The sequence below is a fragment of the Schistocerca cancellata genome, chromosome 1 (genome assembly GCF_023864275.1).
Source record: "Schistocerca cancellata isolate TAMUIC-IGC-003103 chromosome 1, iqSchCanc2.1, whole genome shotgun sequence".
Taxonomy (NCBI): Eukaryota; Metazoa; Arthropoda; class Insecta; order Orthoptera; family Acrididae; genus Schistocerca; species Schistocerca cancellata.
Window position 1 is genome coordinate 1,203,747,892 of NC_064626.1, and position 21,681 is coordinate 1,203,769,572.

Below are 21,681 nucleotides of genomic sequence, written 5' to 3' on the forward strand. Positions count from 1 at the left end.
TAATTTCAGATCTCTTATGAGCTATTTTCCTCCTGAAATCATCTCTCAGCTTTTTCACTTTGATGATCCGTCTACACGTGCTCGTTTAGGCCTTGTACACGGTAATAACTGCAGCGAGAATATTATTTAAAATATTCTGCCTGAAACAGAATTAAAATTACTGTAAGACAAGAAATTTTAATTTATTTCTGAAATTTTTGTGTTGAATAAGGTTGGGTTGTGTTGAAGAGAACTTCAAGAAACGTGTTTCAGTCCTGAGTACATCGAGATTTTGTTCTTTTCTGATTTATACTTCTTGTCGTTAGGTATTACGGAATACAACGTGCTCTGACATTTACATTACATTTTTGTTTTTTACAAAAAGTAATGGATCTGCACTTTTAGGTGTCCTTGGAACGCTTCAAAATCTTTCTTGTGGATCGGTTTCCTTTCATTCATATTGAAGCCTACTTATGATATTACATTGCCCTGTAAACGTGTGCTTAATACGTAATAATTCATCAAAAGTAGTCCTACTGCGCTGTTGTTTATTCATTGGTCTTATTCTACACGGAACAATCTGCTATACTTGGAAAAACATTTCTGACGACAAGGTCGCACAAAAATTTCTTTGTTTATAGAAAATCTGTCGGCAGGCAATGCTGTCATCTTTCTTTTTCTGTAAAATGTGTTAGTTTTGAATTGGACATCACGGCAAGTGTCATTTAGATAAAATACAGCACATTGTTGTGAAGTTCGACTCAAAATGAATGCATTTAATGAAAAAAATTTTGAAGATCCGGAGATGATAGCAACGTCCTTTGAAACCGCTTGTCTGTAAATAAAGAAATTTTTACAAGATCTTAGAGACACAAAGATTTTACATACGGAATAGTTAAGGGCTTTAATACCATATTTGCCACTCGGGATTACCCTTAGGATAATTTAGGTTAAGTAGTGTGTAAGCTTAGGGACTGATGACCTTAGCAGTTAAGTCCCATAAGATTTCACACACATTTAAACAATACCATAGTTGCTATGCGCTCAGTTTAAATTCTGACAGGTATTCATAACAGGCGGCTTTCAAAATCTTCTTGGAAGTTTTATGTAACGCCCCAGAAATAAGTGTATGAGCTAAAAAAAGATTCTAACAATCCGAAACGTCACCTCAGTGTAACCGGACCTACGAAAGTGCTGAAGAAAAAGTTAATAAATAGTGTGGGCTATTTCCAGGAATTTGTTTTCCGGTAGTGTAATGGTTTCCTAGTCTGAAAAGTTGCTCAGTGTTTTATAAATGAAAAAGTAAATACTTTTTAATTGATGGTAGCTACAGTTTCAACGTGGTTGTGAAAATATGTATTGCAGACATAGCTGTTTTCCCTACCACATTTCTTCCCGATGAATGGGTCAACGACATGAATATCAATAGGTTAACAAGCAACGGAATGCGCCGGACAAACCTACGCTGTTTCGCATTTGGAACGTTTGCCCATTCGTTCACCCGAGACAAGTGAGGAAGTAAAGTGCGGTACTTAGAGACGCTACACCTAATCATAAACACTGTAAGGCGAGGGCGCCGCGAGAAACCCTAAATAGGACGGAGGGGCAGAGGTGAGCCACCTCACGCCGCGCTAATTTCCCCAGGGTCCCGCTCATACCACCAAACGTCGCACTTAACGCGGCCGATGCTTGCACTATGATACCACTCATTTCGAGGCGGCCTCAAAATGTCCCTGCAACATATTATATTTTTACACTACTGTATTAAGTGGGAGAAAGTACAACAGCAGACGAACATACTATTTGTATACGGAGATGTAGTACAACGTTTCTTTACAGATACATTTTACTAATATCCGACTTCAATTAATATGAGAAGCAGATATGTTACATAATTCAATTCATTTCAATGTACCACGTTATTGTGTCTTCAGAAGTGTACATTGTCTCCCAACTTTTCATATATTCTGATAAAGCTGTCGCCGGCCGAAGTGGCCGTGCGGTTAAAGGCGCTGCCGTCTGGAACCGCAAGACCACTACGGTCGCAGGTTCGAATCCTGCCTCGGGCATGGATGTTTGTGATGTCCTTAGGTTAGTTAGGTTTAACTAGTTCTAAGTTCTAGGGGACTAATGACCTCAGCAGTTGAGTCCCATAGTGCTCAGAGCCATTTTTGATAAAGCTGTCGTCGAATTTCCTAAACAATAAACCACGTAACCTGTTACCAAATTACCTTGACATCGTAACCGAATTCAGGTCTACTCAGCCATAGACCGTACGTTTGAAGGTCCATATGAACATCTGCCAGTATTTACAAGCAGGCCTGAGTTTGAATATTTTTCCACGCAATCGACCCATCCAATTTCCTCAATAACCAAGATTACTTTGTTTTTGTAGAGGGTCCGCCTTGAACAAATCTCACTTTTCATCTTTTCTTTCTTTTCCCATAAATGTTTCACTCGAGTCTCAGCATCGTCAGTGGGGTTTTATTATTTTTTCATAAAACACGAAAAATGCTCTTCACTACTTGTACACATAAAATTTGAGTTTTAATACAGCATTTACAAGTCTGAGAATAAGACGAAGTTTTGTGTATATACCTGGTTGCCACATGCTGTGCTTTTCCTGGATTCCTATTATTTGTTGCAGTTTTTTTCTTTCACTCTTCGTCATGTGCCAGATATAGAACATAATGTAGAGCAGTTATTTACTTCGAGATTTTACGAGTGGGATGTTATGGTAATGCCTATAATTAACTAAGTATATATGGAAGATTGTGTGTGCGTTTTTGCAATATGTTGCACGTACTTTTTCTGGTTTCCTCATTATCTTCACTGTGAAGACCTACACTAGTTAACATTATCTGTCACTGCTTACAAACAATAGAAACTAGATGGCGGACTGCAGAGTATTTAAATGTGTGCATGTTTTAGTTTTTGTGTGACACGTACACCTCACAAAGATTCAGAACTCCCGCTCAGAAAACATTCAGCTGTTTAGCACTGTCAAGCATCTTGATTTTTTAGTTTTTAAAGAGTAAGCTCGATAGTTTCTTAGCGCAGGTGTTCACAGTGAAGATAATGGGGAAACCTGGAAAAGTGAAACATATTGGAACCGCATGCACACGCACTTACACATGCACACACGCACACACACACACACACACACAAACACACACACACACACACACACACACACACACACACTCAAACATGTGCATGTGTGCATGTGCGCAATCTCCCACATAGAATTAGTGAATGTTAGGCATAAGCATATGATTCCCACTCGTAAAATTTCGAAGTAAATAACCGTTCTATGTTATGTTCAATATGGTTGCAGATGAAAATGTGAAAGAAAAAAAAATGGAATAAAAAACAGGAATGCAGGAAACCACGCTATGTGAGAACCAGTTATGTATACAAAACTTCGTCTGTTCCTCGAATTTTTAATTACTGTTTTAAAAACTGAAATACATATGTGTACAAGTTGTGAAAAGCGTTCCTCCTGCGTTATAGAAGGATAATAAAAGCCCACTTCAGCAAAGCATGTCTGCGAAATAAAAGAAAAGATAAAAGTGGTGTTTTTTCAAGGCAGAAACTCTCCAAAAACATATCTATTTGTATGAAAACACTGACACAAGAGCTTGAGCTTCAACATACTATCTCACCAAGATTAGTTGTCTTTCCATGGCCTCTAGATATCTAAAGATAAATTTATGTATTGTGATTGTTGAATGGATTGTATTTTCCTCCAAAGTAAGTACTACATACGTATTCCTGTGTAACATAAATAAATTCTGAACCTTTTTCCGTTTATACCTGTGCTGTCATACAGAGACTGCATTACCACAGATATTAGTGAGGGCTCACTCCAGTCTCCAGCATCAGTTGGGGAGCGCTTCTGAAAACCACACCTCTCATCATGTCAGCACCCTCACACTGACGTCAATATACCGGGTGATCAAAAAGTCTGTATAAATTTGAAAACTGCATAAATCACGGAATAATGTAAATAGAGAGGTACAAATTCACACATATGCTTGGAATGACATGGGGTTTTATTAAAACCAAAAGAATACAAAAGTTCAAAAAATGTCCGACAGATGGCGCTTCATCTGATCAGAATAGCAATAATTAGCATAACAAAGTAAGACAAAGCAAAGATGAAGTTTTTTTTACAGGAAATGCCCAATATGTCCACCATCATTCCTCCACAATAGCTGTAGTCGAGGAATAATGTTGTGAACAGCACTGTAAAGCATGTCCGGAGTTATGGTGAGGCATTGGCGTCGGATGTTGTCTTTCAGCATCCCTAGAGATGTCGGTCGATCACGATACACTTGCGACTGCAGGTAAACCCAAAGCCAATAATCGCACGGACTGAGGTCAGGGGACCTGGGTGGCCAAGCTTGACGGAAGTGGCGGCTGAGCACACGATCATCACCAAGCGACGCGCGCAAGAGACCTTTCACGCGTCTAGCAATATAGGGTGGAGCGCGATCCTGCATAAACATCGTACGTTCCAGCAGGTGTTTATTAGCCAGGCTGGGGATGATGCGACTCTGTAACATATCGGCGTACCTCTCACCCGTCACGGTAGCAGTTACAAAACCAGAATCACGCATTTCCTCGAAGAAAAGGCCCGATAACGGTAGATGCAGTAAATCCAACCCACACCGAGACTCTCTCGTCGTGCAATGGAGTTTCCACGACGGTTCTAGGATTTTCGGTAGCCCAAATTCTGCAGTTGTGGGCGTTGACAAACCCTCAGAGCGTGAAATGAGCTTCGTCGGTCCACAACACGTTACTCAACCAATCCTCATCTTCCGCCATCTTTTGAAACGCCCACACCGCAAATGACCTCCGCTTCACTAAATCGCCAGGTAACAGTTCATGATGCCGATGGATTTTGTACGGATAGCTTCGGAGGGTACGCCTTAAGTGCCAACCAAAAAGTAGTGTATGGAATGCCGGTGGGACGTGCAACTGCACGAGCGCTGACTTCCCCGTGCGTAGACAAACCCACTACAGTCTCCATTTCTTCCTGAACTGTCTCAGAAGCATTACGCCTTGTGCTCGGTTGGCCGCTACGGGGTCGAAATCATTCTCGCCACAGCTGCATTTGTCAACGGACCTTTACCCGTTCGAATCCCCTTCCTATGGCGATAGGATCGTAACGCTGAACTAGCACATTCCCCATTCGTATAATAATACAGCTTCACTAAAAGCGCCTTTTCAGGTAACGTCAGCGTTCTGCGACTGCTGGTGCATCTGATTCTCTCTCTCATTACTGCTCCATTTATACACGATTGTCAAGCGCAGTCACTGACGTTTTGCTGTCCAGCGGCATCTGTCGGTGATTTTGTGGACTTTGTTTTTTTTTTTTTTGTTCTAATAAAACCCCATGTCATTCCAAGCATGTGATCAATTTTTACCTCTCCATCTACATTATTCCGTGGTTTATTAAGTTTTTAAATTTATACTGAATTTTTGATCACCAGGTAGTGTCGAGGTAGCGAGAGCTCTGCACAGTGCAAGACCACAGTCACAGCAGTCAACACTGAGGATCATGTATCGATACCACCCAATAGGCGCTATACAAAGGAAAAATTCCACACCTATAGCGGTCGCACTGGATCCGCCGGATCCAATGGTGCACACCCACTGTGCCACACGTCCATTGGCTTTAGACACATGCGCCCTCTGCTGCCTCCCCCCACTCACACTTGGAGCCACTACACTATGTGGTCCTTAGCAGACGCTGCCTAGTCGCAGCTCCAACTACACTGATCACACGTTAGTTCAGAGATTCTCATCCCTTTTGACAGTGTATTAACTGAACTCTGTTTCTTGTTGCATTACTTGTAATGAGTCTACATACACTTACTGAAGTACAAGTTAAGTTTATCTTCTGTTTACTATCTTAACGTTTTCACTAATCGTTTCTGTCCAGCTTTCCTGTGATGACAGTTTCATCACCACTCTGTAGCTCACTTCTCTTTACTGTTTCGTGTGAATTGGTACACAACAAATGGCTCTGAGCACTATGGGACTCAACTTCTGAGGTCTTTAGTCCCCTAGAACTTAGAACTAGTTAAACCTAACTAACCTAAGGACATCACAAACATCCATGCCCGAGGCAGGATTCGAACCTGCGACCGTAGCAGTCTTGCGGTTCCAGACTGCAGCGCCTTTAACCGCACGGCCACTTCGGCCGGCGGTACACAACAGACATTATCAAGTAGGACTTGGATAGTTAAAGATTGTTATGAAATGTGCTTCATAATGTTGAACACTGTACCTCAAGAGAACAGTTGTTAATTAGAGCATTAGTGATGCTCTGCTAGTCCATGACATTTGTAAAGTATTCATAACACCGAGCGAGGTGGCACAGTGGCTAACACACTGGACTCGCATTCGGGAGGGTGACGGTTCAATCACGCGTCCGGCCATCCTGATTTAGGACTTCTGCGATTTCCCTAAATCGCTCCATGCAAACGCCTGGATGGTTCCTTTGAAAGGACACGGCCGACTTCCATTCCCCGTCCTTCCATAATCCTATGAGACCGATGACCTCGCTGTCTGGTCTCCTTCCCCTAAACAACCCCAACCCCCCCCCCCTCCCCAAATTACTTCCGTGGCAAAGAAGTATGTCGACGTTAAGTAAATCTTTTATTCATTTAATTAATAAACTGAGCTGATATTTAATGTATTCCAATTTAATGCAAACCCTTTACTGTTCTTGATATACATTAATGACTTATCATTCCACATTGATGAAGATGCAATGTTAGTTCTTTTTGCTGATGATACAAGTATGGTAATAACATCCAAAAACCAAGAACTAAGCCATGTAATTGTAAATGATGTTTTTCACAAAATTATTAAGTGGTTCTCAGCAAATTGACTCTCTTTAAATTTTGATAAAACACAGTATATACAGTTCCGTACAGTAAATGGCACAACTCCAGTAATTAATATAGACTTTGAACAGAAGTCTGTAGCTAAGGTAGAATTTTCAAAATTTTTAGGTATGTCCATTGATGAGAGGTTAAACTGGAAGCAACACATTGATGGTCTGCTGAAACGTCTGAGTTCAGCTACGTATGCTATTAGAGTTATTGCAAATTTGGGTGATAAGAATCTCAGTAAATTAGCTTACTATGCCTACTTTCATTCACTGCTTTCGTATGGCATCATATTCTGGGGTAATTCATCGTTGCGTAGAAAAGTATTCATTGCTAAAAAACGTGTACTCAATAATTTCTGAAGCCCACCCACGGTCATCCTGCAGGCATCTATTTAAGGATGTAGGGATCCTCACAGTAACCTCACCGTATATATATTCACTTATGAAATTTGTTGTTAATAATCCAGCCCAGTTCTAAAGTAATAGCAGTGTGCATAGCTATAACACCAGGAGAAAGGATGATCTTCACTATGCAGGGCTAAATCTGACTTTGGCACAGAAAGGGGTAAATTATGCTGCCACAAAAGTCTTTGGTCATCTACCAAACAACATCAAAAGCCTGACAGATAGCCAACTAACATTTAAAAATAAATTAAAAGAATTTCTAGATGACAACTCCTTCTACTCATTGGCTGAATTTTTAGATATAAATTAAGGAAAAAAAACAACCTAAACATTAGTGTCATGCAATATTTTGTGTAATGTAATATCTTGTACAGACATCTTTTATTAAACTGACACGTTACACATCATGACGAAGTGTCGTATTCATGATCGATGGAACAAGTATTAATCTAATCTAATCTAATCCCCCACTTACTGCAAGACGAAAGTAGTTTCGCTTGGTCCCAACACCACGTGGCAAAAGAAAAAGCAACTCACGACTATTTAAGGTAGTTGCTGAGTTCTATAAAAGCTTTAAGTGAAAGAAGAAACCTTACGGCTATTATATTTTACTATCTATAACAAAAATGAGAGTGTTTAAAGTGAATGGAAAGAACTGAGATACACAATTTGTCGTTCTTAATTTAATGATTTCACTTTCCATCAGGAAAAGAGGTACTTAAATTCACAAAATATAATCTAATTTTATATTACCGTACCAAACATAACACATTTCTCAGCTGCGTCAGCTGCACATGTTACGTGTAAAAACTTAACGAGTGAATACTAACCCATGCAAGGCATGGGATCGATAGTTTCTGACACTATTTTGCCCAATTCGCCGGAACGTGTTAACCTACCGCGCAGCCGGCACCTCGGAGAATTAAGTGGGTCAGTCACGTTCACGAGTTACATCATTGCTGGAGTTAGTGCGGACATTACACACTATTACGCTATTCTACCACATAACACCATATTCTGGCCGAGTGGGAAAGTTCTGTCTGGCGGATTTTACTTCCGGAGGGCTCCTGCAGTACAGACAAGGCGATTCATTTCTAAAAGATCCTTCAGTCTAAGTGGATCAGTTCCAGTACAAGACATTGAAGGCCATGTAATCGTTAATCCAGGACGGTCACAGAGATAAAGTTTACTTTATGAAAGCTTTATGCTAAAATTGTTTCTGCAAATCGCACCGGAAAACAGACACTGAACATTCACTTATTGCTGCTTGCCATGGTAAATATTTCATACGTGTGTTCATCGGTTTTATTCATTGTGGGTGATGACGCTCCCCTTATCTTCCTCTGGGTCGAATGATAACAGTTGTATTGTAGGAGGGCCATCAATAATCAATCCAACACATTTTCTTTCTAGGTATACATTGGTTGAAAAAATGCGGAATTTGTTGGGAGAATATTCGCGCTTCAGCCCCCATAGTTTCATTACGTTCTGACAGGAGGCAGCGCTATACGTTACCTTCGAGGTGGAATTTGTAACTGAAGTGTCTCCTGAACAAAGAGCAACGTTTTGAAGCTGATGGGTGGCCTTCTTTTTACCGAATTGTGACAGGTGGTGAAACCAGGGTTCACCATTTTGAGCCCAAAACAAAACGACAGTCGATGGAATGGCGTCATTCTCACTCTTCACAGAAGAAAAAATTCAAAGCAACTACTTCCGTCGGTTAGGGCATGATCACCGTTTTGTGGGACTGTGAAGGGTGTGATTCTCATTGATGTGATGCCAAGCGGCGGTACCATTAATTCAGAAGCATATGTGAACACATTAAAAAAACTCAGGACGCGCTTCCGGCGACTTACGCGCCACAGCAACCCGGAAGATGTTTTACTGCAACACGATAACACTCGTCCCTACACAAGTCTCAGGACTTATGAGCACATCGCAGAGTTGGACAGCGTTGCCCCATCCACCCTACAGCCCTGACATAGCCTCCTCGGACTTCCACTTGTTTGGGACATTAAAGTATGCCATTTGTGGAAAACATTTTGAGAACGATGAGGAGGTGATTCAAACAGTGTAGCACTGGCTCCGCCACCAGAAGAAGGATTGGAACAGGCAGGGCTTACACGCCCTTGTTTCGCGCTGGAGGAAGGCCAGAGAACGGGATGGAGATTACGTGGAAAAATAGAATATGAAGGTAAAACCCCATTTTTCGGTGTGTAATTCCCATTATGTTTGGCAAAGAATAGTTGAAGAAAATGTGCGTTGAGTTACTTTCTGGGCAACACTTGTACAACGTGTACAACAGTCAAGAAGAAAAAATGAGACTGGAAGACAAAGAAAATGTGCTCGGATAATAAAAGGTGTTTTGGACAGGGATGAAACCTTTCACTCCTACTGTTCAATGTGTACATCGAAGATGCAATGACGCAATAAAAGTTCAAGAGTGGAATTAAGTTTCAAGGCAAAAGGATATCGATGATGCGCTGTTGATATTGCTATCCTCTATGAAAGTGAAGAAAATTGCAGTATCTGTTAAATGGAACGAAAAGCCTTATGAGTACAGAATGGTGATTGTGAGTAAATCGAAGAAAGACGAATGTAATGAGAATCATCAGTGATGAGAACAGCGAGAGACTTAACATCATGATTGGTGATACGTAAGTCGAAGAAGTTAAGGAATTCTGCTACCTAGGCAGCAAAATAACCCGTGAGGAACGGAGCAAGGAGGGCATCAAACCCGACTAGCACTAGCAAAAAGGGCATTCCTGGCCAAGAGAAGTCTACTAATATCAAACATAGGCCTTAATTTGAGGAATAAATTTCTGAGAATATACGTTTGGAGCATTGCATTTTACGGCAATGAAACATGACAGTGGGAAAAGAAAAGAATCATAACATCTGAGATGTGGTTCTACAAAAGAACGCTGAAAATTAGGTGGAGAAATAAAGTAAGGAATGAGAAGGATCTCCGAAGAATCGACAAGGAAAGGAATATATGAGAAACAGTGACAAGAACAGACAGGATGATAGGAAATCTCTTAACGTATCAGGGAATAACGTCCATGGTATCAGAGGGAGCTGTAGAGGATGAAAACTGTAGAGAAGGACAGCGACTGGAATACATTCAGCAAATACACTACTGGCCATTAAAATTGCTACACCAAGAAGAAATTCAGATGATAAACGGGTATTCATTGGTCAACTATATTATACTAGAACTAACATGTGATTACATTTTCAAGCAATTTGGGTGCATAGATCCTGAGAAATCAGTACCGAGAACAACCACCTCTGGCCGTAATAACGGCCTTGATACGTCTGGGCCTTGAGTCAAACAGAGCTTGGATGGCGTGTACAGGTACAGCTGCCCATGCAGTTTCAACACCATACCACAGTTCATCAAGAGTAGTGACTGGCGTATTGTGAGGAGCCAGTTGCTCGGCTAATATTGACCAGACGTTTTCAGTTGGTGAGAGATCTGGAGAATGTGATGGCCAGGGCAGCAGTAACATTTTATGTATATAGAAAGGCCCTAGAGGACCTGCAACATGCGGTCGCGCATTATCCTGCTGAAATGTAGGGTTTCGCAGGGATCGAATGAAGGGTAGAGCCACTGGTTGTAACAGATCTGAAATGTAACGTCCACTGTTCAAAGTGCCGTCAATGCGAACAAGAGGTGACCGAGACGTGTAACCGATGGCACCCCATACCATCACGCCGGGTGCTACGCCAGTATGGCGATGACGAATACACGCTTCCAATGTGCGTTCACCGCGATGTCACCAGAAACGGATGCGACCAGCATGATGCTGTAAACAGAACCTGGATTCATCCAAAAAAATGACGTTTTTCATTTCGTGCACCCAGGTTCGTCGTTGAGTACACCATTGCAGGCGCTCCTGTCTGTGATATAGCGTCAAGGGTAACCGCAGCCATGGTCTCCGAGCTCATAGTCCATGCTGCTGCAAACGTCATCGAACTGTTCGTGCAGATGGTTATTGTCTTGCGAAAGTTCCCATCTGCTGAGTCTGGAATCGAGACGTGGCTGCACGATCCGCTACAGCCATGCGGATAAGATGCCTGTCATGTCGACTGCTAGTGATACGAGGCCATTGGGAACCAGCATGGCGTTCCATATTACCCTCCTGAACCCACCGATTCCATATTCTGCTAACAGTCATTGGATCTCGACCAACGAGAGCAGCAATGTCGCGATACGATAAACCGCAATCGCGATAGGCTGCAATCCGACCTTTATCAAAGTCGGAAACGTAATGGTACGCATTTCTCCTCCTTACGCGAGGCATCACAGCAACGTTTCGCCAGGCAACGCCGGTCAACTGCTGTTTGTGTATGAGATATCGGTTGGAACATTTCCTCATGTCAGCACGTTGTAGGTGTCGCTACCTTGTGTGAATGCTCTGAAGAGCTAATCACTTGCACGTCACAGCATCTTCTTGCTGTCGGTTACATTTCGTGGCTGTAGCACGTCATCTTCGTGGTGTAGCAATTTTAATGGCGAGTAGAGTAATTGCAATCGTAGGTTGCAAATGCTACTCTACGATGAAGAAGCTGGTATACTAGAAGAGTTGGTGGCGGGCCGCATCAAACTAGTCAGATGAGTGATGACTCATAATAGTGCCAGCGTGACCGTGTGGCGCTAATTGCCTCAAGAACTAATCTATTTGAATGCGATAAAAGTGACCATTTTATGTCACTCATCCTTTTCCGTACGTAGATGGGTCAGTGCAAGTGAACACTGGCTTATTTTTAATCACTCACAGTCTTCATACTCTAGCCAAGTGTTGTACAACTTCCATAATTAAACCATTGTAAACTGATGCTAATCTGTGATAAATTTCGTTTTTTGCCATAGTTGTTTGCCCAAACCTATTCGTCATTGTGGAAATCTATGTAACTGCTACCCACATGAATCATGTCACCTAAAAGAAACTACTTTGGGGTAGGGGTTCTCTTCCCGACACGAAATTTGGTGAGTAGAACAGGCGGTGAGTTTGATCTCAGGCAGAAGTTTACTGCAGCCATTCTTCCCGCAGACAAGTCGCCAAAGAAGTAGGGTAGCAGAAGAGACGACGCAGCTGCATGAAGTACGCTCCGCCAGACAGCGTGGAGTCCAGCAGCGTACAGAGTTGCACGTGCAAAACCTCGTCACCGCGCCGCCGGGCGACGCGCAGTACGTAATCTCCTCTACGCGGCTCCGCACCTGCCGCCGCCTCGAGCGGCGGGCCAGCCTCGGCGTCCAGCGCTGAAATCCGCGCCGCGGCTGAGCCCCCTAATCCGGGCGCGTCATTCTGGGGGCGGCCGCCTGCGCCACGGCGCGCCCCGCCGCTAACCGCATTACGGCCCGTCACGCCGTCACCCGCGGCTATTGTTCTTGCTCGCGCTAACCCAGTAGCAGCTGTCTGCCGGCGCCCCTCGCGTCAGCCGTCTTAACCATTGTTGTCACTTTCCGCATAATTCCGGGAGCTTCTCAGACAGCCTGCAACACAGTTGACTAATGTTCGGCTACGTCGCCTCAGGGCCGTCGTGTATGGTACATTGTTGCTGGACCATCCAGACGAGGTCGATGACCATCGCAATTTCAGTTCGACTAAACTGCTGGACCATCCAGAAGACGTCGATGACCATCGCAATTTCAGTTCGACTAAACTGTTTACACGGTACGCCATTCATACAGTCGATTAATAACTGAAGAGATTTCCTATTACAAATTTGTAGGTGTTCTGGTTGCTCCTAAAATGCCTCACACATGGTTAGATTATTTTCTGTTAACTTCTTCCAAAGTCATGCAAGATTTTAAAAATGGCCGTGCATTTCGTCTGCATTAATTCACGATCACTATTTCCGTTTATCAGTCTCAAGTGATAGGTGTAAAAACAAAAACTGCTTAAAGACGAGTTCAACATTAATAATGCATACTCCTACCAAAGTGTTGCCTTTTAATGCAAAATAGTGTTCCTTTGAGCCAAATATTACCCAGTAGGCTGCCAGTGGATCTTAGAGGGTCCCATCTGGGCTATGGTCACCAATTGCGGCATTTACCTGGTGACCATAGGACCTCCTGCAGAGCCATGATCCGAACCATCCATCATAACCCACTCATAAATTCCGCCACTTCAGTGCGAGTTATACCTTAACCCCCTGGTACTTCTTCCCAGACAGAGAGCACATGGTGTAGAGTACCTGGATGTCTTAGCAAGTATCCTGGTCCACTGTGAAGAATGGTTCCAGTAAAATATGATCACCATAGAGGAATCGTGTAGCATGAGTGTGTATCGCGAAATTGGAGATGATCCACGACGCTTTGTTTTGTCACAGATGCCACGGAAGGGCCGAGATACGTTGGTGGTGAACAAGTGGCATTTACAGGCTAGAAGTACGGAAGAGATGGATGTTCGAGCACGGCGGTTGCAGGGAGGATCCGGACCACCAGAACAAAGAAATAAGACAGTATATCAAGAAGAAATAAGTTATCGTGAAGTGACACTTGAGTTAACAGAGGCGTTCTCGAACTATATAAAAGATACACACAGCTTTTACCGCAGCTATTCGCAAATTTTACACCCTAGTGCGTCATCTCGCTGCTGTCTTGAAGTCAGTTATAAACGAGGAAACACAGAGTATCACTGGAGTAGGCGTCGGAAACAATGAACAGAGAGGAGTTGCTTATACCTCCATTCTTGACGGCCCTTGTGTATTCGTGGGCCTTAATTTTAATGTTGTTAATAACGATACGTGTAGGAAGAGTTGTGGGACGTACATACACAAACACATACGAGGTGGTTGTAATTAAACTTTCGCTATTTTGGAGGGTACGCAAGGAAAACGAATGGTCATAGAATAAAACGAAACTTTATACAAACATTTGTAAGGTCATGCGGAAGACAGTTAAGGAATAAACCACTGAAAGGAACACATTTTAATGTCCACGTAAGAGGGTAGTGTTTGCTAACTGTGTACGATGTTTACGGTCCAGTTTACAAACGTTGCTAAATGTGAAGACCATCTGCATCCATGATTTTCTAGAAGTTTGTACGTATATCATTTCACAATTGTTCGGAACTCTTTAAGAACGTTGGCCAAGGAGTGTTCAATTGTCAAGACACAGCTCGTGCACCTCTGCAGTTCGCATATTGTATCCAGCTTTCTATGCAATTGAAAAAGTAACTTCTTCAACAATTAATGGTGCTCTGGCCGTCAGCGTGTTAAAGGAGCAGTTCCCTGACCGCTAATTATGTCTAACTTCCCAATCATGTACTTGAACCGCGGTGTGGAAAGAGGAAATGTCCATATACCTTTGATGCATGTTCACCAAGAGCAGCAGCACTATTCTACATCTACATCCATACTCCGCAATCCACCTGACGGTGTGTGGCGGAGGGTACCTTGAGTACCTCTATCGGTTCTCCCTTCTATTCCAGTCTTGTATTGTTCGTGGAAAGAAAGATTGTCGGTATGCCTCTGTGTGGGCTCTAATCTCTCTGATTTTATCCTCATGGTCTCTTCGCGAGATGTACGTAGGAGGGAGCAATATACTGCTTGACTCCTCGGTGAAGGTATGTTCTCGAAACTTCTACAAAAGCCCGTACCGAGCTACTTAGCGTCTCTCCTCCAGTCTTCCACTGGAGTTTAACTATCATCTCCGTAACGCTTTCACGATTACTAAATGATCCTGTAACGAAGCGCGCTGCTCTCCGTTGGATCTTCTCTATCTCTCCTGTCAACACTATCTGGTACGTATCCCACACGACTGAGCAGTATTCAAGCAGTACTGTAACCTACTTGCTTTGTTTTCGGATTACATTTCCTTAAGATTCTTCCAGTGAAACTCAGTCTGGCATCTGCTTTACCGACGATCAACTTCATATGATCATTCCATTTTAAATCACTCCTAATGCGTACTCCCAGATAATTTATGAGATTAACAGCTACTAGTTGCTGACCTGCTATATTGTAACTTCCTGGCAGATTAAAACTGTGTGCCCGACCGAGACTCGAACTCGGGACCTTTGCCTTTGGCGGGCAAGTGCTCTACCAACTGAGCTACCGAAGCACGACCCACGCACGGTACTCACAGCTTTACTTCTGCCAGTACCTCGTCTCCTACCTTCCAAACTTTACAGAAGCTCTCCTGCGAACCTTGCAGAACTAGCACTCCTGAAAGAAAGGATATTGCGGAGACATGGCTTAGCCACAGCCTGGGGGATGTTTCCAGAATAAGATTTTCACTCTGCAGCGGAGTGTGCGCTGATATGAAACTTCCTGGCAGATTAAAACTGTGTGCCCGACCGAGACTCGAACTCGGGACCTTTGCCTTTCGCGGGCAAGTGCTCTACCAACTGAGCTACCGAAGCACGACCCACGCCCGGTACTCACAGCTTTACTTCTGCCAGTACCTCGTCTCCTACCTTCCAAACTTTACAGAAGCTTTCCTGCGAACCTTGCAGAACTAGCACTCCTGAAAGAAAGTATACTGCGGAGACATGGCTTAGCCACAGCCTGGGGGATGTTTCCAGAATGAGATTTTCACTCTGCAGCGGAGTGTGCGCTGATATGGAACTTCCTGGGAGATTAAAACTGTGTGCCCGACCGAGACTCGAACTCGGGACCTTTGCCTTTCACGGGCAAGTGCTCTATCATCTGAGCTACCGAAGCACGACTCAGGCCCGGTACTCACAGCTTTACTTCTGCCAGTACTAGCACAAGTTCTGCAAGGTTCGGAGGACAGCTTCTGTAAAGTTTGGAAGGTAGGAGACGAGGTACTGGCAGAAGTAAAGCTGTGAGTACCGGGCGTGGGTCGTGCTTCGGTAGCTCAGTTGGTAGAGCACTTGCCCGCGAAAGGCAAAGGTCCCGAGTTCGAGTCTCGGTCGGGCACACAGTTTTAATCTGCCAGGAAGTTTCATATCAGCGCACACTCCGCTGTAGAGTGAAAATCTCATTCTGCTATATTGTAGCTAAATGATAAACGATCTTTCTTTCCATGTATTCGCAGCACATTACACTTGTCTACATTGAGATTCAATTGCCATTCCCTGCATCATGTGTCAATTCGTTGCAGATCCTCCTGCATTTCAGCACAATTTTCCATTGTTGCCACCTCTCGATATACCACAGCATCATCCGCAAAAAGCCTCAGTGGACTTCCGATGTCATCCACAAGGTCATTTATGTATATTGTGAATAGAAACGGTCCTACGACACTACCCTACGGCACACCTGAAATCACTCTTACTTCAGAAAATTTCTCTCCGTTGAGAATGACATGCTGCGTTCTGTTATCTAGGAACTCTTGAATCCAATCACACAATTGGTCTGATAGTCCATATGCTCTTACTTTGTTCATTACACGACTGTGGGGAACGATCGTCTTTTTCGAAACCCATGCTGATTCCTACAGAGTAGATTTCTAATCTGCAGAAAAGTCATTATACTCGAACATAATACGTGTTCCAAAATTCTACAATTGATCGGCGTTAGAGATATAGGTCTATAGTTCTGCACATCTGTTGGACGTCCCTTCTTGAAAACGGAGATGACCCGTGCCCTTTTCCAATCCCTTGGAACGCTACGCTCTTCTAGAGACCTACGGTACACCGCTGCAAGAAGGGGGGCAAGTTCCTTCGCTTACTCTGTGTAAAATCGAACTGGTATCCCATCAGGTCCAGCGGCCTTTCTTCTTTTGAGCGATTTTAATTGTTTCTCTATCCCTCTGTCCTCTATTTCGATATCTAGCATTTTGTCATCTGTGCGACAATCTAGAGAAGGAATTACAGTACAGTCTTCCTCTGTGAAACAGCTTTACAAAAAGTCACTTAGTATTTCGGCTTTTAGTCTGTCATCCTCTGTGACCATTTTGGTCACAGAGTGTCTGGACATTTTGTTTTGATCCACCTACCGCTTTGACATAAGACCAAAATTTCTTATGATTTTGTGCCAAGTCAGTACATAGAACTTTACTTTCGAATTCATTGAACGCCTCTCGAATGGCCCTCCTCACATTATATTTCGCTTCGCGTAATTTTTGTTTATCTGCAAGGCCTTGGCTATGTTTATGTTTGCCGTGAAGTTCCCTTTGCTTCCGTAGCAGTTTTCTAACTCGGTTGTTGTACCACGGTGGCTCTTTTCCATCTCTTACGATCTTGCTTGGCACATACTCATCTAACGCATATTGTACGATGGTTTTGAACTTTGTCCACTGATCCTCAACACTATCTGTACTTGAGACAAAACTTTTGTGTTGAGCCGTCAGGTACTCTGAAATCTGCTATTTGTCACTTTTGCTAAACAGAAAAATCTTCCTACCTTTTTTAATATTCCTGTTTACGGCTGAAATCATCGGTGCGGTAACCGCTTTATGATTGCTGATTCCCTGTTCTGCGTTAACTGTTTCAAATAGTTCGGGTGTGTTTTTCACCAGAAGATTTAATATGTTACCGCCACGAGTCGGTTCTCTGTTTAACTGCTCCAGGTAGTTTTCAGATAAAGCACTGTTGCTTTACGAGTAAAGGCCTGGTCACCGTGTCTAGAGCCATGTCGACTTTCTGCACCGGTAAAGCACACTGACGCTTGTGGTTCAGTCCTGCGTCCCCATGCAAGTACCTGCGCCTAACGGCAATTCATAATGTTAACACTACTAACAACGCAAGCCGTGGAGCGCACAGCCTGAACTTCATTCCCATGAAGCTAGATTCCCATACGGTAAACAGTTTTCTTTCTATACTGGCTCAAATAGCAGAAGTTTAATTGTAGCCAATCTTTACATCAATTATATGCCAGTTGTAACTAAATTCCCCTTGAAAACTCTGAGGACTTTTATTTGGGACCAGGAAAATTAATTTTAGCATAAGAAATCAGTCCGGAAATGTACCATGTTACAGTTGCACGAAAAATACCTCAAAACACGTTGCACACTGACTACTGCTGCTTGTCGTCCAGGTCGACTTACAATTAGGGGTCGACGTGACGACCACCAACGTGATCACCGCTATCGTGCATGCGTACCATATGCCGGTACACACGATCACCAATCCCTAGTCCTCCAGCGTCCGTCATAACCATAATCCGTGCCAGCAGGTCTTCCTAAGATGCCACAGGGGTCTCATATATTAAGGATTTCGTGTTATCCCACAAATAGCAGTCTAGCGGGTATTGGTCGCAAGAAGGTGCAGACCAAGCAGTCGGGCCACCTCAACCAATCCACTGTGCTGAAATACGAGAGATTTGAACGTGTGTTGCGGTAATTTGCGTGTAGCGGGATAATGGTAGGTTTACGGATCTGGGTTCCTACGCTAAACGTAACGGTCTTGGGCCCCACCAAAGTTCTCAGCGTCCGCAAAGAGAATTAGTTACATCTTGTATACGAGGGTTGGAAATTAAGTAGTGGCAACTATTTATTCACGACCGGCACAAAAGAGTTACATGCTTTCACCTGTTACTGTCCTTCAACGTAGTCACCAGCGTTTTGTAGAACCCATTGCCAGGGATGTGGAAGGCGTAGTATACCGTTAGCAGAGCCTCTTCTGTTGATGGTGCGAATGGAGCGGTCTACTGCCTGTCGAATCTCTGGAACAGTTCTGAAGCGAATTCCACGAAGTGTTTCCTTCATCTTCGGAATAAAATCAAAGTCAGAAGGACTTAAGTCGGGGAGTATGGTGGATGGTACAGTACTTCCCAGTCCCATCGACCGAACAAAGCAGCCACTGCTTGCGCGGTATGCGCCCGCGTCCAAGGCGATGGGTTGTTTCGCAGAAAGTCTTCCCGCTTCTTTCGCAAAGCTGGTCGTAGGTGATGCTCCAAAACCGAACAGTAATACTGTGCACTGATGGTCTGCCGTGGAGGAACGTAATGCTTTAGGATAACAACATCACAATCGTACACGAAAATCACCATAGCTTTCACCATATTGGGGCTCTAACGCACTTTCGACTTCCGCGGCGACCCATAATAACGCCATTCGTTGGACTGGCGTTTCAGTTTTGGCTTCGTGGCATTCGTTTCAGAACTGTTTCAAGGATTCAACAGGCTGTAGATCGCTCCATTCGCACCATCAGCAGAACAGGCTCTGCTAACGTTATACTACGCCTTCCACATCGCTGACAACGGGCTCCACTCAACGCTGGTGACTACTTTGAAGGACAGTAACAGGTACAAATATGTAACTCTTTGGTATAGGTTGTGAATAAATAGTTGCCACTATTTAAGTTCCAACCCTCGTCTATGCAGTGTGTTCCAAAAATTCTACTACAAATCTTGGGGACAGGTACCTCACCCCAAAGCAATAAGAATGTCAAATACAGATGGGCTCTAAAGTGCATATTTGAAAAGCTGTGAGCACTTCGTCAGAGGAAGAGATGCGTCTCAAAGCAAGGAAGATGAAAGAGTGCTCACACCTCTCAACATACGTATTTAGGCCTCACGTATGCACGACTTTTTTTCTTTTGGTCCATATTACCGCCTCAAAAAATATCAAGAGGAATTACATATCGTGAACACCGTGGCCATGGTGTTGGACCATCATCTCCTATCCAAGTGTCCGTAAATATGTCAGCCACGAATTGTCTTACAAATAAATTCGAATGTGACGGGGCACCATCTTGTTGAAACACAACCAATGATTGAACCATATAACACATTCTTTTTCAGATTGTCCCTTATTTGCTGTACCACGATATGTGGGTTCTTCGATCCCGAGATCCGGAGATCTGTTTACTTTCCTGGAGATGTGAAAGACAATTTTATCGGAAAAACAACTTTATTTAAATATTCTCTGCATCGACTTCCAGTACATTTCTAGAAAAAAGTACGATCGAATCAGTCATCTGGCTGAAAATCCTGCAGAAATTGCACTTTTTATGCGTGAAAGTGCAGCCGTTTGTCTAAAATATCCATCCTAGTGCTCTGAGGTATTCCTGCTTCTTATTAAACAACACCTGTCGATTTTCCTGGACTGCCTTGAAATGGTATAATTACGGTATCAACGCTGTGTACTTCTCCATGCTGTCTCTTTAAATTTTTCTTAAAATTCTTTGATGCTACTCACACACGGCAGATCTCTACCACAGGCTCTTTGAATGAAAGACATTACGCTGACCCTTTATGTAACGTTATTCGACTATAACATATAATTTTCTTTAAAACTAGCATATTTCTAAGATGGAGCTGGTAGCATGACCTCTATTTATTAAAAGACTCTATTCTACGAAACATGTATCTTAAACGGTATCATAACTTTCTTATAACTTTATCAGAAGATGGAAGATAATGTTATCGCAACATCGCTCCGAAGCAAATTACTCAACGGATTTCCGGAGAAGAATTGATGAGATAAATGGCTGAAAAAGCCTTCATTCTCAATAACCAAACACTTCTTCTGGTAAAAGTTGTTCGTAGGCACCAATCCTAATGGTACACATGCATATTATGACACAGTAAATCTAACTTGATATTTTTCGGAGCCGTGCTCGCCTGATGGTGAAGGAAAGGCAACAGGGGAATACGCAACAAGAATTCTCTTTTCACAACCCTTCGACGACGTTGTCGTCAGAGACAATGAGCTAAGTATAACAGACCAAAGACTCAGTAATAAATTTGTAGTTGCACTAAAAATGATTAATCTGCGTGGTCGTTTTAACTGATAAACGGAAACTACCTAACACATAAGCGATTAGGGTTTCTTCCCCCAGAATCTGGTCAAATGCCCCGTTCATTGAAGCATCGCAGGACCCTCGTGTCGCAACTGTCACTGATTGCAGACCAAGCGCCGCTACACGGCAGGTCTGGTCTAGAGAGACTCCCTAGCACTCGCCCCAGTGGTACACCTAGCGATGGTTCACTGACTACATACGATCTCATTTGCGGAGACGACAATTTAGCAGTGCCTCCAGCTACTTCATTTGCTACGACCTAGCAAGGCGCCATATTCAGTTACTACAAGACTTATCTTCAAGAATGTATTCTGAACAGATATTGTGAATCACGTACCGTCAAGAGCGACGTTCATCATTAATGGATTAAAGTTAAGTATCAAACTAATTACGTCCGCTTTCTGAATTCTCATTCCTTGTCATGTTCCATGCCTCACGTCAATATACACTCCTGGAAATTGAAATAAGAACACCGTGAATTCATTGTCCCAGGAAGGGGAAACTTTATTGACACATTCCTGGGGTCAGATACATCACATGATCACACTGACAGAACCACAGGCACATAGACACAGGCAACAGAGCATGCACAATGTCGGCACTAGTACAGTGTATATCCACCTGTCGCAGCAATGCAGGCTGCTATTCTCCCATGGAGACGATCGTAGAGATGCTGGATGTAGTCCTGTGGAACGGCTTGCCATGCCATTTCCACCTGGCGCCTCA

General features: G+C 43.3%; 1 non-coding gene across 1 annotated transcript; it reads right to left on the minus strand.

Annotated features, from left to right (window-relative positions):
* Positions 1 to 15,291: 15,291 nt before the first annotated feature.
* On the minus strand, positions 15,292 to 15,366 carry Trnaw-cca (transfer RNA tryptophan (anticodon CCA)). The gene has a single exon. It is a non-coding gene; the product is annotated as a tRNA-Trp (tRNA).
* Positions 15,367 to 21,681: the final 6,315 nt, after the last annotated feature.